Source organism: Limanda limanda, chromosome 14 (genome assembly GCF_963576545.1).
Source record: "Limanda limanda chromosome 14, fLimLim1.1, whole genome shotgun sequence".
Taxonomy (NCBI): Eukaryota; Metazoa; Chordata; class Actinopteri; order Pleuronectiformes; family Pleuronectidae; genus Limanda; species Limanda limanda.
The window spans coordinates 14,729,005-14,741,065 of NC_083649.1; the positions used below are offsets into that span (position 1 = coordinate 14,729,005).

The window sequence follows — 12,061 nt, forward strand, 5'->3', positions numbered from 1 at the left end:
TACAGGATTTCATTTAGAAAACTACGTTGGCTCTTTTGAGTTGAATTGTTTTGAGATTGAAGTAGGAACTACAGTACCTTATGCATGAAAAAAAAAAGGGAAGGCCTGTCTGTAGTTTTGCCGTGACCCGGATTCGAACCGGGGTTGCTGCGGCCACAACGCAGAGTACTAACCTCTATACGATCACGGCCAGTTGGCTTGATGAAGAGGGGCTCTTTATTGCTTTAGTAAACTAACAAGGTTGAATAACACAAATTCTATTATTTTGTTTATTGTTTTGAATGAATCAAAATGATTAAGAAGAAATCCAAATAACAAGATTGAGTTATTGAAAGCTGTTACAGAAGGGTTCTTTGTCCTTTTTGTCTTATGGCAACAGGACTTTAACCTATCAGTTGGAGAGGTGACTCAAATACCCAGTAGATTTTGAAAGAGACTGAGTAGAGACCGAGATTTGGAGAAGTGACAAATTAAAGTTTGTTCCGAGCTAGCCAGGAGTCGAACCTAGAATCTTCTGATCCGTAGTCAGACGCGTTATCCATTGCGCCACTAGCCCTTGTTATGTGTCACTGCTAGGCACAGGAAAAGAAGAGTTGCATGGCAACGGTTGACGTCCTGTCTTTTTCGAAAAAGGTTAGAGAAGGTTGGTCGACTGACCTGTCAATTTCAATACAGGATTTCATTTAGAAAACTACGTTGGCTCTTTTGAGTTGAAATGTTTTGAGATTGAAGTAGGAACTACAGTACCTTATGCATGAAAATAAAAAGGGAAGGCCTGTCTGTAGTTTTGCCGTGACCCGGATTCGAACCGGGGTTGCTGCGGCCACAACGCAGAGTACTAACCTCTATACGATCACGGCCAGTTGGCTTGATGAAGAGGGGCTCTTTATTGCTTTAGTAAACTAACAAGGTTGAATAACACAAATTCTATTATTTTGCCTGTTTGAGATATTCTATCTTATCCCACTTTTATTGTTTTGAATGAATCAAAATGATTAAGAAGAAATCCAAATAACAAGATTGAGTTATTGAAAGCTGTTACAGAAGGGTTCTCTGTCCTTTTTGTCTTATGGCAACAGGACTTTAACCTATCAGTTGGAGAGGTGACTCAAATACCCAGTAGATTTTGAAAGAGACTGAGTAGAGACCGAGATTTGGAGAAGTGACAAATTAAAGTTTGTTCCGAGCTAGCCAGGAGTCGAACCTAGAATCTTCTGATCCGTAGTCAGACGCGTTATCCATTGCGCCACTAGCCCTTGTTATGTGTCACTGCTAGGCACAGGAAAAGAAGAGTTGCATGGCAACGGTTGACGTCCTGTCTTTTTCGAAAAAGGAGAGAGAAGGTTGGTCGACTGACCTGTCAATTTCAATACAGGATTTCATTTAGAAAACTACGTTGGCTCTTTTGAGTTGAAATGTTTTGAGATTGAAGTAGGAACTACAGTACCTTAAGCATGAAAATAAAAAGGGAAGGCCTGTCTGTAGTTTTGCCGTGACCCGGATTCGAACCGGGGTTGCTGCGGCCACAACGCAGAGTACTAACCTCTATACGATCACGGCCAGTTGGCTTGATGAAGAGGGGCTCTTTATTGCTTTAGTAAACTAACAAGGTTGAATAACACAAATTCTATTATTTTGCCTGTTTGAGATATTCTATCTTATCCCACTTTTATTGTTTTGAATGAATCAAAATGATTAAGAAGAAATCCAAATAACAAGATTGAGTTATTGAAAGCTGTTACAGAAGGGTTCTCTGTCCTTTTTGTCTTATGGCAACAGGACTTTAACCTATCAGTTGGAGAGGTGACTCAAATACCCAGTAGATTTTGAAAGAGACTGAGTAGAGACCGAGATTTGGAGAAGTGACAAATTAAAGTTTGTTCCGAGCTAGCCAGGAGTCGAACCTAGAATCTTCTGATCCGTAGTCAGACGCGTTATCCATTGCGCCACTAGCCCTTGTTATGTGTCACTGCTAGGCACAGGAAAAGAAGAGTTGCATGGCAACGGTTGACGTCCTGTCTTTTTCGAAAAAGGAGAGAGAAGGTTGGTCGACTGACCTGTCAATTTCAATACAGGATTTCATTTAGAAAACTACGTTGGCTCTTTTGAGTTGAATTGTTTTGAGATTGAAGTAGGAACTACAGTACCTTATGCATGAAAATAAAAAGGGAAGGCCTGTCTGTAGTTTTGCCGTGACCCGGATTCGAACCGGGGTTGCTGCGGCCACAACGCAGAGTACTAACCTCTATACGATCACGGCCAGTTGGCTTGATGAAGAGGGGCTCTTTATTGCTTTAGTAAACTAACAAGGTTGAATAACACAAATTCTATTATTTTGTTTATTGTTTTGAATGAATCAAAATGATTAAGAAGAAATCCAAATAACAAGATTGAGTTATTGAAAGCTGTTACAGAAGGGTTCTTTGTCCTTTTTGTCTTATGGCAACAGGACTTTAACCTATCAGTTGGAGAGGTGACTCAAATACCCAGTAGATTTTGAAAGAGACTGAGTAGAGACCGAGATTTGGAGAAGTGACAAATTAAAGTTTGTTCCGAGCTAGCCAGGAGTCGAACCTAGAATCTTCTGATCCGTAGTCAGACGCGTTATCCATTGCGCCACTAGCCCTTGTTATGTGTCACTGCTAGGCACAGGAAAAGAAGAGTTGCATGGCAACGGTTGACGTCCTGTCTTTTTCAAAAAAGGAGAGAGAAGGTTGGTCGACTGACCTGTCAATTTCAATACATGATTTCATTTAGAAAACTACGTTGGCTCTTTTGAGTTGAAATGTTTTGAGATTGAAGTAGGAACTACAGTACCTTAAGCATGCAAATAAAAAGGGAAGGCCTGTCTGTAGTTTTGCCGTGACCCGGATTCGAACCGGGGTTGCTGCGGCCACAACGCAGAGTACTAACCTCTATACGATCACGGCCAGTTGGCTTGATGAAGAGGGGCTCTTTATTGCTTTAGTAAACTAACAAGGTTGAATAACACAAATTCTATTATTTTGCCTGTTTGAGATATTCTATCTTATCCCACTTTTATTGTTTTGAATGAATCAAAATGATTAAGAAGATATCCAAATAACAAGATTGAGTTATTGAAAGCTGTTACAGAAGGGTTCTCTGTCCTTTTTGTCTTATGGCAACAGGACTTTAACCTATCAGTTGGAGAGGTGACTCAAATACCCAGTAGATTTTGAAAGAGACTGAGTAGAGACCGAGATTTGGAGAAGTGACAAATTAAAGTTTGTTCCGAGCTAGCCAGGAGTCGAACCTAGAATCTTCTGATCCGTAGTCAGACGCGTTATCCATTGCGCCACTAGCCCTTGTTATGTGTCACTGCTAGGCACAGGAAAAGAAGAGTTGCATGGCAACGGTTGACGTCCTGTCTTTTTCGAAAAAGGAGAGAGAAGGTTGGTCGACTGACCTGTCAATTTCAATACAGGATTTCATTTAGAAAACTACGTTGGCTCTTTTGAGTTGAATTGTTTTGAGATTGAAGTAGGAACTACAGTACCTTATGCATGAAAATAAAAAGGGAAGGCCTGTCTGTAGTTTTGCCGTGACCCGGATTCGAACCGGGGTTGCTGCGGCCACAACGCAGAGTACTAACCTCTATACGATCACGGCCAGTTGGCTTGATGAAGAGGGGCTCTTTATTGCTTTAGTAAACTAACAAGGTTGAATAACACAAATTCTATTATTTTGTTTATTGTTTTGAATGAATCAAAATGATTAAGAAGAAATCCAAATAACAAGATTGAGTTATTGAAAGCTGTTACAGAAGGGTTCTTTGTCCTTTTTGTCTTATGGCAACAGGACTTTAACCTATCAGTTGGAGAGGTGACTCAAATACCCAGTAGATTTTGAAAGAGACTGAGTAGAGACCGAGATTTGGAGAAGTGACAAATTAAAGTTTGTTCCGAGCTAGCCAGGAGTCGAACCTAGAATCTTCTGATCCGTAGTCAGACGCGTTATCCATTGCGCCACTAGCCCTTGTTATGTGTCACTGCTAGGCACAGGAAAAGAAGAGTTGCATGGCAACGGTTGACGTCCTGTCTTTTTCGAAAAAGGAGAGAGAAGGTTGGTCGACTGACCTGTCAATTTCAATACAGGATTTCATTTAGAAAACTACGTTGGCTCTTTTGAGTTGAAATGTTTTGAGATTGAAGTAGGAACTACAGTACCTTAAGCATGAAAATAAAAAGGGAAGGCCTGTCTGTAGTTTTGCCGTGACCCGGATTCGAACCGGGGTTGCTGCGGCCACAACGCAGAGTACTAACCTCTATACGATCACGGCCAGTTGGCTTGATGAAGAGGGGCTCTTTATTGCTTTAGTAAACTAACAAGGTTGAATAACACAAATTCTATTATTTTGCCTGTTTGAGATATTCTATCTTATCCCACTTTTATTGTTTTGAATGAATCAAAATGATTAAGAAGAAATCCAAATAACAAGATTGAGTTATTGAAAGCTGTTACAGAAGGGTTCTCTGTCCTTTTTGTCTTATGGCAACAGGACTTTAACCTATCAGTTGGAGAGGTGACTCAAATACCCAGTAGATTTTGAAAGAGACTGAGTAGAGACCGAGATTTGGAGAAGTGACAAATTAAAGTTTGTTCCGAGCTAGCCAGGAGTCGAACCTAGAATCTTCTGATCCGTAGTCAGACGCGTTATCCATTGCGCCACTAGCCCTTGTTATGTGTCACTGCTAGGCACAGGAAAAGAAGAGTTGCATGGCAACGGTTGACGTCCTGTCTTTTTCGAAAAAGGAGAGAGAAGGTTGGTCGACTGACCTGTCAATTTCAATACAGGATTTCATTTAGAAAACTACGTTGGCTCTTTTGAGTTGAAATGTTTTGAGATTGAAGTAGGAACTACAGTACCTTATGCATGAAAATAAAAAGGGAAGGCCTGTCTGTAGTTTTGCCATGACCCGGATTCGAACCGGGGTTGCTGCGGCCACAACGCAGAGTACTAACCTCTATACGATCACGGCCAGTTGGCTTGATGAAGAGGGGCTCTTTATTGCTTTAGTAAACTAACAAGGTTGAATAACACAAATTCTATTATTTTGCCTGTTTGAGATATTCTATCTTATCCCACTTTTATTGTTTTGAATGAATCAAAATGATTAAGAAGAAATCCAAATAACAAGATTGAGTTATTGAAAGCTGTTACAGAAGGGTTCTCTGTCCTTTTTGTCTTATGGCAACAGGACTTTAACCTATCAGTTGGAGAGGTGACTCAAATACCCAGTAGATTTTGAAAGAGACTGAGTAGAGACCGAGATTTGGAGAAGTGACAAATTAAAGTTTGTTCCGAGCTAGCCAGGAGTCGAACCTAGAATCTTCTGATCCGTAGTCAGACGCGTTATCCATTGCGCCACTAGCCCTTGTTATGTGTCACTGCTAGGCACAGGAAAAGAAGAGTTGCATGGCAACGGTTGACGTCCTGTCTTTTTCGAAAAAGGAGAGAGAAGGTTGGTCGACTGACCTGTCAATTTCAATACAGGATTTCATTTAGAAAACTACGTTGGCTCTTTTGAGTTGAAATGTTTTGAGATTGAAGTAGGAACTACAGTACCTTAAGCATGAAAATAAAAAGGGAAGGCCTGTCTGTAGTTTTGCCGTGACCCGGATTCGAACCGGGGTTGCTGCGGCCACAATGCAGAGTACTAACCTCTATACGATCACGGCCAGTTGGCTTGATGAAGAGGGGCTCTTTATTGCTTTAGTAAACTAACAAGGTTGAATAACACAAATTCTATTATTTTGCCTGTTTGAGATATTCTATCTTATCCCACTTTTATTGTTTTGAATGAATCAAAATGATTAAGAAGAAATCCAAATAACAAGATTGAGTTATTGAAAGCTGTTACAGAAGGGTTCTCTGTCCTTTTTGTCTTATGGCAACAGGACTTTAACCTATCAGTTGGAGAGGTGACTCAAATACCCAGTAGATTTTGAAAGAGACTGAGTAGAGACCGAGATTTGGAGAAGTGACAAATTAAAGTTTGTTCCGAGCTAGCCAGGAGTCGAACCTAGAATCTTCTGATCCGTAGTCAGACGCGTTATCCATTGCGCCACTAGCCCTTGTTATGTGTCACTGCTAGGCACAGGAAAAGAAGAGTTGCATGGCAACGGTTGACGTCCTGTCTTTTTCGAAAAAGGAGAGAGAAGGTTGGTCGACTGACCTGTCAATTTCAATACAGGATTTCATTTAGAAAACTACGTTGGCTCTTTTGAGTTGAATTGTTTTGAGATTGAAGTAGGAACTACAGTACCTTATGCATGAAAATAAAAAGGGAAGGTCTGTCTGTAGTTTTGCCGTGACCCGGATTCGAACCGGGGTTGCTGCGGCCACAACGCAGAGTACTAACCTCTATACGATCACGGCCAGTTGGCTTGATGAAGAGGGGCTCTTTATTGCTTTAGTAAACTAACAAGGTTGAATAACACAAATTCTATTATTTTGTTTATTGTTTTGAATGAATCAAAATGATTAAGAAGAAATCCAAATAACAAGATTGAGTTATTGAAAGCTGTTACAGAAGGGTTCTTTGTCCTTTTTGTCTTATGGCAACAGGACTTTAACCTATCAGTTGGAGAGGTGACTCAAATACCCAGTAGATTTTGAAAGAGACTGAGTAGAGACCGAGATTTGGAGAAGTGACAAATTAAAGTTTGTTCCGAGCTAGCAAGGAGTCGAACCTAGAATCTTCTGATCCGTAGTCAGACGCGTTATCCATTCACCACTAGCCCTTGTTATGTGTCACTGCTAGGCACAGGTAAAGAAGAGTTGCATGGCAACGGTTGACGTCCTGTCTTTTTCGAAAAAGGAGAGAGAAGGTTGGTCGACTGACCTGTCAATTTCAATACAGGATTTCATTTAGAAAACTACGTTGGCTCTTTTGAGTTGAAATGTTTTGAGATTGAAGTAGGAACTACAGTACCTTATGCATGAAAATAAAAAGGGAAGGCCTGTCTGCAGTTTTGCCGTGACCCGGATTCGAACCGGGGTTGCTGCGGCCACAACGCAGAGTACTAACCTCTATACGATCACGGCCAGTTGGCTTGATGAAGAGGGGCTCTTTATTGCTTTAGTAAACTAACAAGGTTGAATAACACAAATTCTATTATTTTGCCTGTTTGAGATATTCTATCTTATCCCACTTTTATTGTTTTGAATGAATCAAAATGATTAAGAAGAAATCCAAATAACAAGATTGAGTTATTGAAAGCTGTTACAGAAGGGTTCTCTGTCCTTTTTGTCTTATGGCAACAGGACTTTAACCTATCAGTTGGAGAGGTGACTCAAATACCCAGTAGATTTTGAAAGAGACTGAGTAGAGACCGAGATTTGGAGAAGTGAGAAATTAAAGTTTGTTCCGAGCTAGCCAGGAGTCGAAACTAGAATCTTCTGATCCGTAGTCAGACGCGTTATCCATTGCGCCACTAGCCCTTGTTATGTGTCACTGCTAGGCACAGGAAAAGAAGAGTTGCATGGCAACGGTTGACGTCCTGTCTTTTTCGAAAAAGGAGAGAGAAGGTTGGTCGACTGACCTGTCAATTTCAATACAGGATTTCATTTAGAAAACTACGTTGGCTCTTTTGAGTTGAATTGTTTTGAGATTGAAGTAGGAACTACAGTACCTTATGCATGAAAATAAAAAGGGAAGGCCTGTCTGTAGTTTTGCCGTGACCCGGATTCGAACCGGGGTTGCTGCGGCCACAACGCAGAGTACTAACCTCTATACGATCACGGCCAGTTGGCTTGATGAAGAGGGGCTCTTTATTGCTTTAGTAAACTAACAAGGTTGAATAACACAAATTCTATTATTTTGTTTATTGTTTTGAATGAATCAAAATGATTAAGAAGAAATCCAAATAACAAGATTGAGTTATTGAAAGCTGTTACAGAAGGGTTCTTTGTCCTTTTTGTCTTATGGCAACAGGACTTTAACCTATCAGTTGGAGAGGTGACTCAAATACCCAGTAGATTTTGAAAGAGACTGAGTAGAGACCGAGATTTGGAGAAGTGACAAATTAAAGTTTGTTCCGAGCTAGCCAGGAGTCGAACCTAGAATCTTCTGATCCGTAGTCAGACGCGTTATCCATTGCGCCACTAGCCCTTGTTATGTGTCACTGCTAGGCACAGGAAAAGAAGAGTTGCATGGCAACGGTTGACGTCCTGTCTTTTTCGAAAAAGGAGAGAGAAGGTTGGTCGACTGACCTGTCAATTTCAATACAGGATTTCATTAAGAAAACTACGTTGGCTCTTTTGAGTTGAAATGTTTTGAGATTGAAGTAGGAACTACAGTACCTTATGCATGAAAATAAAAAGGGAAGGCCTGTCTGTAGTTTTGCTGTGACCCGGATTCGAACCGGGGTTGCTGCGGCCACAACGCAGAGTACTAACCTCTATACGATCACGGCCAGTTGGCTTGATGAAGAGGGGCTCTTTATTGCTTTAGTAAACTAACAAGGTTGAGTAACACAAATTCTATTATTTTGCCTGTTTGAGATATTCTATCTTATCCCACTTTTATTGTTTTGAATGAATCAAAATGATTAAGAAGAAATCCAAATAACAAGATTGAGTTATTGAAAGCTGTTACAGAAGGGTTCTTTGTCCTTTTTGTCTTATGGCAACAGGACTTTAACCTATCAGTTGGAGAGGTGACTCAAATACCCAGTAGATTTTGAAAGAGACTGAGTAGAGACCGAGATTTGGAGAAGTGACAAATTAAAGTTTGTTCCGAGCTAGCCAGGAGTCGAACCTAGAATCTTCTGATCCGTAGTCAGACGCGTTATCCATTGCGCCACTAGCCCTTGTTATGTGTCACTGCTAGGCACAGGAAAAGAAGAGTTGCATGGCAACGGTTGACGTCCTGTCTTTTTCGAAACAGGAGAGAGAAGGTTGGTCGACTGACCTGTCAATTTCAATACATGATTTCATTTAGAAAACTACGTTGGCTCTTTTGAGTTGAAATGTTTTGAGATTGAAGTAGGAACTACAGTACCTTAAGCATGAAAATAAAAAGGGAAGGTTTTGCCGTGACCCGGATTCGAACCGGGGTTGCTGCGGCCACAACGCAGAGTACTAACCTCTATACGATCACGGCCAGTTGGCTTGATGAAGAGGGGCTCTTTATTGCTTTAGTAAACTAACAAGGTTGAATAACACAAATTCTATTATTTTGCCTGTTTGAGATATTCTATCTTATCCCACTTTTATTGTTTTGAATGAATCAAAATGATTAAGAAGAAATCCAAATAACAAGATTGAGTTATTGAAAGCTGTTACAGAAGGGTTCTCTGTCCTTTTTGTCTTATGGCAACAGGACTTTAACCTATCAGTTGGAGAGGTGACTCAAATACCCAGTAGATTTTGAAAGAGACTGAGTAGAGACCGAGATTTGGAGAAGTGAGAAATTAAAGTTTGTTCCGAGCTAGCCAGGAGTCGAACCTAGAATCTTCTGATCCGTAGTCAGACGCGTTATCCATTGCGCCACTAGCCCTTGTTATGTGTCACTGCTAGGCACAGGAAAAGAAGAGTTGCATGGCAACGGTTGACGTCCTGTCTTTTTCGAAAAAGGAGAGAGAAGGTTGGTCGACTGACCTGTCAATTTCAATACATGATTTCATTTAGAAAACTACGTTGGCTCTTTTGAGTTGAAATGTTTTGAGATTGAAGTAGGAACTACAGTACCTTAAGCATGAAAATAAAAAGGGAAGGCCTGTCTGTAGTTTTGCCGTGACCCGGATTCGAACCGGGGTGCTGCGGCCACAACACAGAGTACTAACCTCTATACGATCACGGCCAGTTGGCTTGATGAAGAGGGGTTCTTTATTGCTTTAGTAAACTAACAAGGTTGAATAACACAAATTCTATTATTTTGCCTGTTTGAGATATTCTATCTTATCCTACTTTTATTGTTTTGAATGAATCAAAATGATTAAGAAGAAATCCAAATAACAAGATTGAGTTATTGAAAGCTGTTACAGAAGGGTTCTTTGTCCTTTTTGTCTTATGGCAACAGGACTTTAACCTATCAGTTGGAGAGGTGACTCAAATACCCAGTAGATTTTGAAAGAGACTGAGTAGAGACCGAGATTTGGAGAAGTGACAAATTAAAGTTTGTTCCGAGCTAGCCAGGAGTCGAACCTAGAATCTTCTGATCCGTAGTCAGACGCGTTATCCATTGCGCCACTAGCCCTTGTTATGTGTCACTGCTAGGCACACGAAAAGAAGAGTTGCATGGCAACGGTTGACGTCCTGTCTTTTTCGAAAAAGGAGAGAGAAGGTTGGTCGACTGACCTGTCAATTTCAATACAGGATTTCATTTAGAAAACTACGTTGGCTCTTTTGAGTTGAATTGTTTTGAGATTGAAGTAGGAACTACAGTACCTTATGCATGAAAATAAAAAGGGAAGGCCTGTCTGTAGTTTTGCCGTGACCCGGATTCGAACCGGGGTTGCTGCGGCCACAACGCAGAGTACTAACCTCTATACGATCACGGCCAGTTGGCTTGATGAAGAGGGGCTCTTTATTGCTTTAGTAAACTAACAAGGTTGAATAACACAAATTCTATTATTTTGCCTGTTTGAGATATTCTATCTTATCCCACTTTTATTGTTTTGAATGAATCAAAATGATTAAGAAGAAATCCAAATAACAAGATTGAGTTATTGAAAGCTGTTACAGAAGGGTTCTTTGTCCTTTTTGTCTTATGGCAACAGGACTTTAACCTATCAGTTGGAGAGGTGACTCAAATACCCAGTAGATTTTGAAAGAGACTGAGTAGAGACCGAGATTTGGAGAAGTGACAAATTAAAGTCTGTTCCGAGCTAGCCAGGAGTCGAACCTAGAATCTTCTGATCCGTAGTCAGACGCGTTATCCATTCACCACTAGCCCTTGTTATGTGTCACTGCTAGGCACAGGTAAAGAAGAGTTGCATGGCAACGGTTGACGTCCTGTCTTTTTCGAAAAAGGAGAGAGAAGGTTGGTCGACTGACCTGTCAATTTCAATACAGGATTTCATTTAGAAAACTACGTTGGCTCTTTTGAGTTGAAATGTTTTGAGATTGAAGTAGGAACTACAGTACCTTATGCATGAAAATAAAAAGGGAAGGCCTGTCTGTAGTTTCGCCGTGACCCGGATTCGAACCGGGGTTGCTGCGGCCACAACGCAGAGTACTAACCTCTATACGATCACGGCCAGTTGGATTGATGAAGAGGGGCTCTTTATTGCTTTAGTAAACTAACAAGGTTGAATAACACAAATTCTATTATTTTGTTTATTGTTTTAAATGAATCAAAATGATTAAGAAGAAATCCAAATAACAAGATTGAGTTATTGAAAGCTGTTACAGAAGGGTTCTTTGTCCTTTTTGTCTTATGGCAACAGGACTTTAACCTATCAGTTGGAGAGGTGACTCAAATACCCAGTAGATTTTGAAAGAGACTGAGTAGAGACCGAGATTTGGAGAAATGACAAATTAAAGTTTGTTCCGAGCTAGCCAGGAGTCGAACCTAGAATCTTCTGATCCGTAGTCAGACGCGTTATCCATTGCGCCACTAGCCCTTGTTATGTGTCACTGCTAGGCACAGGAAAAGAAGAGTTGCATGGCAACGGTTGACGTCCTGTCTTTTTCGAAAAAGGAGAGAGAAGGTTGGTCGACTGACCTGTCAATTTCAATACAGGATTTCATTTAGAAAACTACGTTGGCTCTTTTGAGTTGAAATGTTTTGAGATTGAAGTAGGAACTACAGTACCTTATGCATGAAAATAAAAAGGGAAGGCCTGTCTGTAGTTTTGCCGTGACCCGGATTCGAACCGGGGTTGCTGCGGCCACAACGCAGAGTACTAACCTCTATACGATCACGGCCAGTTGGCTTGATGAAGAGGGGCTCTTTATTGCTTTAGTAAACTAACAAGGTTGAATAACACAAATTCTATTATTTTGCCTGTTTGAGATATTCTATCTTATCCCACTTTTATTGTTTTAAATGAATCAAAATGATTAAGAAGAAATCCAAATAACAAGATTGAG

At 40.6% G+C, this 12,061-nt stretch overlaps 1 protein-coding gene and 27 non-coding genes across 28 annotated transcripts in view; 1 reads left to right on the top strand and 27 right to left on the bottom strand.

The window, feature by feature from the left end:
* LOC133018967 (cilia- and flagella-associated protein 54-like) overlaps window positions 1–12,061 on the top strand; it is a 69,238-nt gene that overhangs the window by 56,519 nt on the left and 658 nt on the right. The window lies entirely within an intron of this gene.
* Window positions 119–190, bottom strand: trnah-gug (transfer RNA histidin (anticodon GUG)). The gene has a single exon. It is a non-coding gene; the product is annotated as a tRNA-His (tRNA).
* trnar-acg (transfer RNA arginine (anticodon ACG)) lies at window positions 484–556 on the bottom strand. The gene has a single exon. It is a non-coding gene; the product is annotated as a tRNA-Arg (tRNA).
* Window positions 789–860, bottom strand: trnah-gug (transfer RNA histidin (anticodon GUG)). Its single transcript has one exon. It is a non-coding gene; the product is annotated as a tRNA-His (tRNA).
* Window positions 1,184–1,256, bottom strand: trnar-acg (transfer RNA arginine (anticodon ACG)). Its single transcript has one exon. It is a non-coding gene; the product is annotated as a tRNA-Arg (tRNA).
* Window positions 1,489–1,560, bottom strand: trnah-gug (transfer RNA histidin (anticodon GUG)). Its single transcript has one exon. It is a non-coding gene; the product is annotated as a tRNA-His (tRNA).
* trnar-acg (transfer RNA arginine (anticodon ACG)) lies at window positions 1,884–1,956 on the bottom strand. Its single transcript has one exon. It is a non-coding gene; the product is annotated as a tRNA-Arg (tRNA).
* Window positions 2,189–2,260, bottom strand: trnah-gug (transfer RNA histidin (anticodon GUG)). Its single transcript has one exon. It is a non-coding gene; the product is annotated as a tRNA-His (tRNA).
* Window positions 2,554–2,626, bottom strand: trnar-acg (transfer RNA arginine (anticodon ACG)). The gene has a single exon. It is a non-coding gene; the product is annotated as a tRNA-Arg (tRNA).
* trnah-gug (transfer RNA histidin (anticodon GUG)) lies at window positions 2,859–2,930 on the bottom strand. Its single transcript has one exon. It is a non-coding gene; the product is annotated as a tRNA-His (tRNA).
* On the bottom strand, window positions 3,254–3,326 carry trnar-acg (transfer RNA arginine (anticodon ACG)). Its single transcript has one exon. It is a non-coding gene; the product is annotated as a tRNA-Arg (tRNA).
* trnah-gug (transfer RNA histidin (anticodon GUG)) lies at window positions 3,559–3,630 on the bottom strand. The gene has a single exon. It is a non-coding gene; the product is annotated as a tRNA-His (tRNA).
* Window positions 3,924–3,996, bottom strand: trnar-acg (transfer RNA arginine (anticodon ACG)). Its single transcript has one exon. It is a non-coding gene; the product is annotated as a tRNA-Arg (tRNA).
* trnah-gug (transfer RNA histidin (anticodon GUG)) lies at window positions 4,229–4,300 on the bottom strand. The gene has a single exon. It is a non-coding gene; the product is annotated as a tRNA-His (tRNA).
* On the bottom strand, window positions 4,624–4,696 carry trnar-acg (transfer RNA arginine (anticodon ACG)). The gene has a single exon. It is a non-coding gene; the product is annotated as a tRNA-Arg (tRNA).
* On the bottom strand, window positions 5,324–5,396 carry trnar-acg (transfer RNA arginine (anticodon ACG)). The gene has a single exon. It is a non-coding gene; the product is annotated as a tRNA-Arg (tRNA).
* trnar-acg (transfer RNA arginine (anticodon ACG)) lies at window positions 6,024–6,096 on the bottom strand. Its single transcript has one exon. It is a non-coding gene; the product is annotated as a tRNA-Arg (tRNA).
* Window positions 6,329–6,400, bottom strand: trnah-gug (transfer RNA histidin (anticodon GUG)). The gene has a single exon. It is a non-coding gene; the product is annotated as a tRNA-His (tRNA).
* trnah-gug (transfer RNA histidin (anticodon GUG)) lies at window positions 6,998–7,069 on the bottom strand. The gene has a single exon. It is a non-coding gene; the product is annotated as a tRNA-His (tRNA).
* On the bottom strand, window positions 7,698–7,769 carry trnah-gug (transfer RNA histidin (anticodon GUG)). Its single transcript has one exon. It is a non-coding gene; the product is annotated as a tRNA-His (tRNA).
* Window positions 8,063–8,135, bottom strand: trnar-acg (transfer RNA arginine (anticodon ACG)). Its single transcript has one exon. It is a non-coding gene; the product is annotated as a tRNA-Arg (tRNA).
* Window positions 8,763–8,835, bottom strand: trnar-acg (transfer RNA arginine (anticodon ACG)). Its single transcript has one exon. It is a non-coding gene; the product is annotated as a tRNA-Arg (tRNA).
* Window positions 9,057–9,128, bottom strand: trnah-gug (transfer RNA histidin (anticodon GUG)). Its single transcript has one exon. It is a non-coding gene; the product is annotated as a tRNA-His (tRNA).
* trnar-acg (transfer RNA arginine (anticodon ACG)) lies at window positions 9,452–9,524 on the bottom strand. Its single transcript has one exon. It is a non-coding gene; the product is annotated as a tRNA-Arg (tRNA).
* Window positions 10,151–10,223, bottom strand: trnar-acg (transfer RNA arginine (anticodon ACG)). The gene has a single exon. It is a non-coding gene; the product is annotated as a tRNA-Arg (tRNA).
* Window positions 10,456–10,527, bottom strand: trnah-gug (transfer RNA histidin (anticodon GUG)). The gene has a single exon. It is a non-coding gene; the product is annotated as a tRNA-His (tRNA).
* trnar-acg (transfer RNA arginine (anticodon ACG)) lies at window positions 11,520–11,592 on the bottom strand. Its single transcript has one exon. It is a non-coding gene; the product is annotated as a tRNA-Arg (tRNA).
* trnah-gug (transfer RNA histidin (anticodon GUG)) lies at window positions 11,825–11,896 on the bottom strand. The gene has a single exon. It is a non-coding gene; the product is annotated as a tRNA-His (tRNA).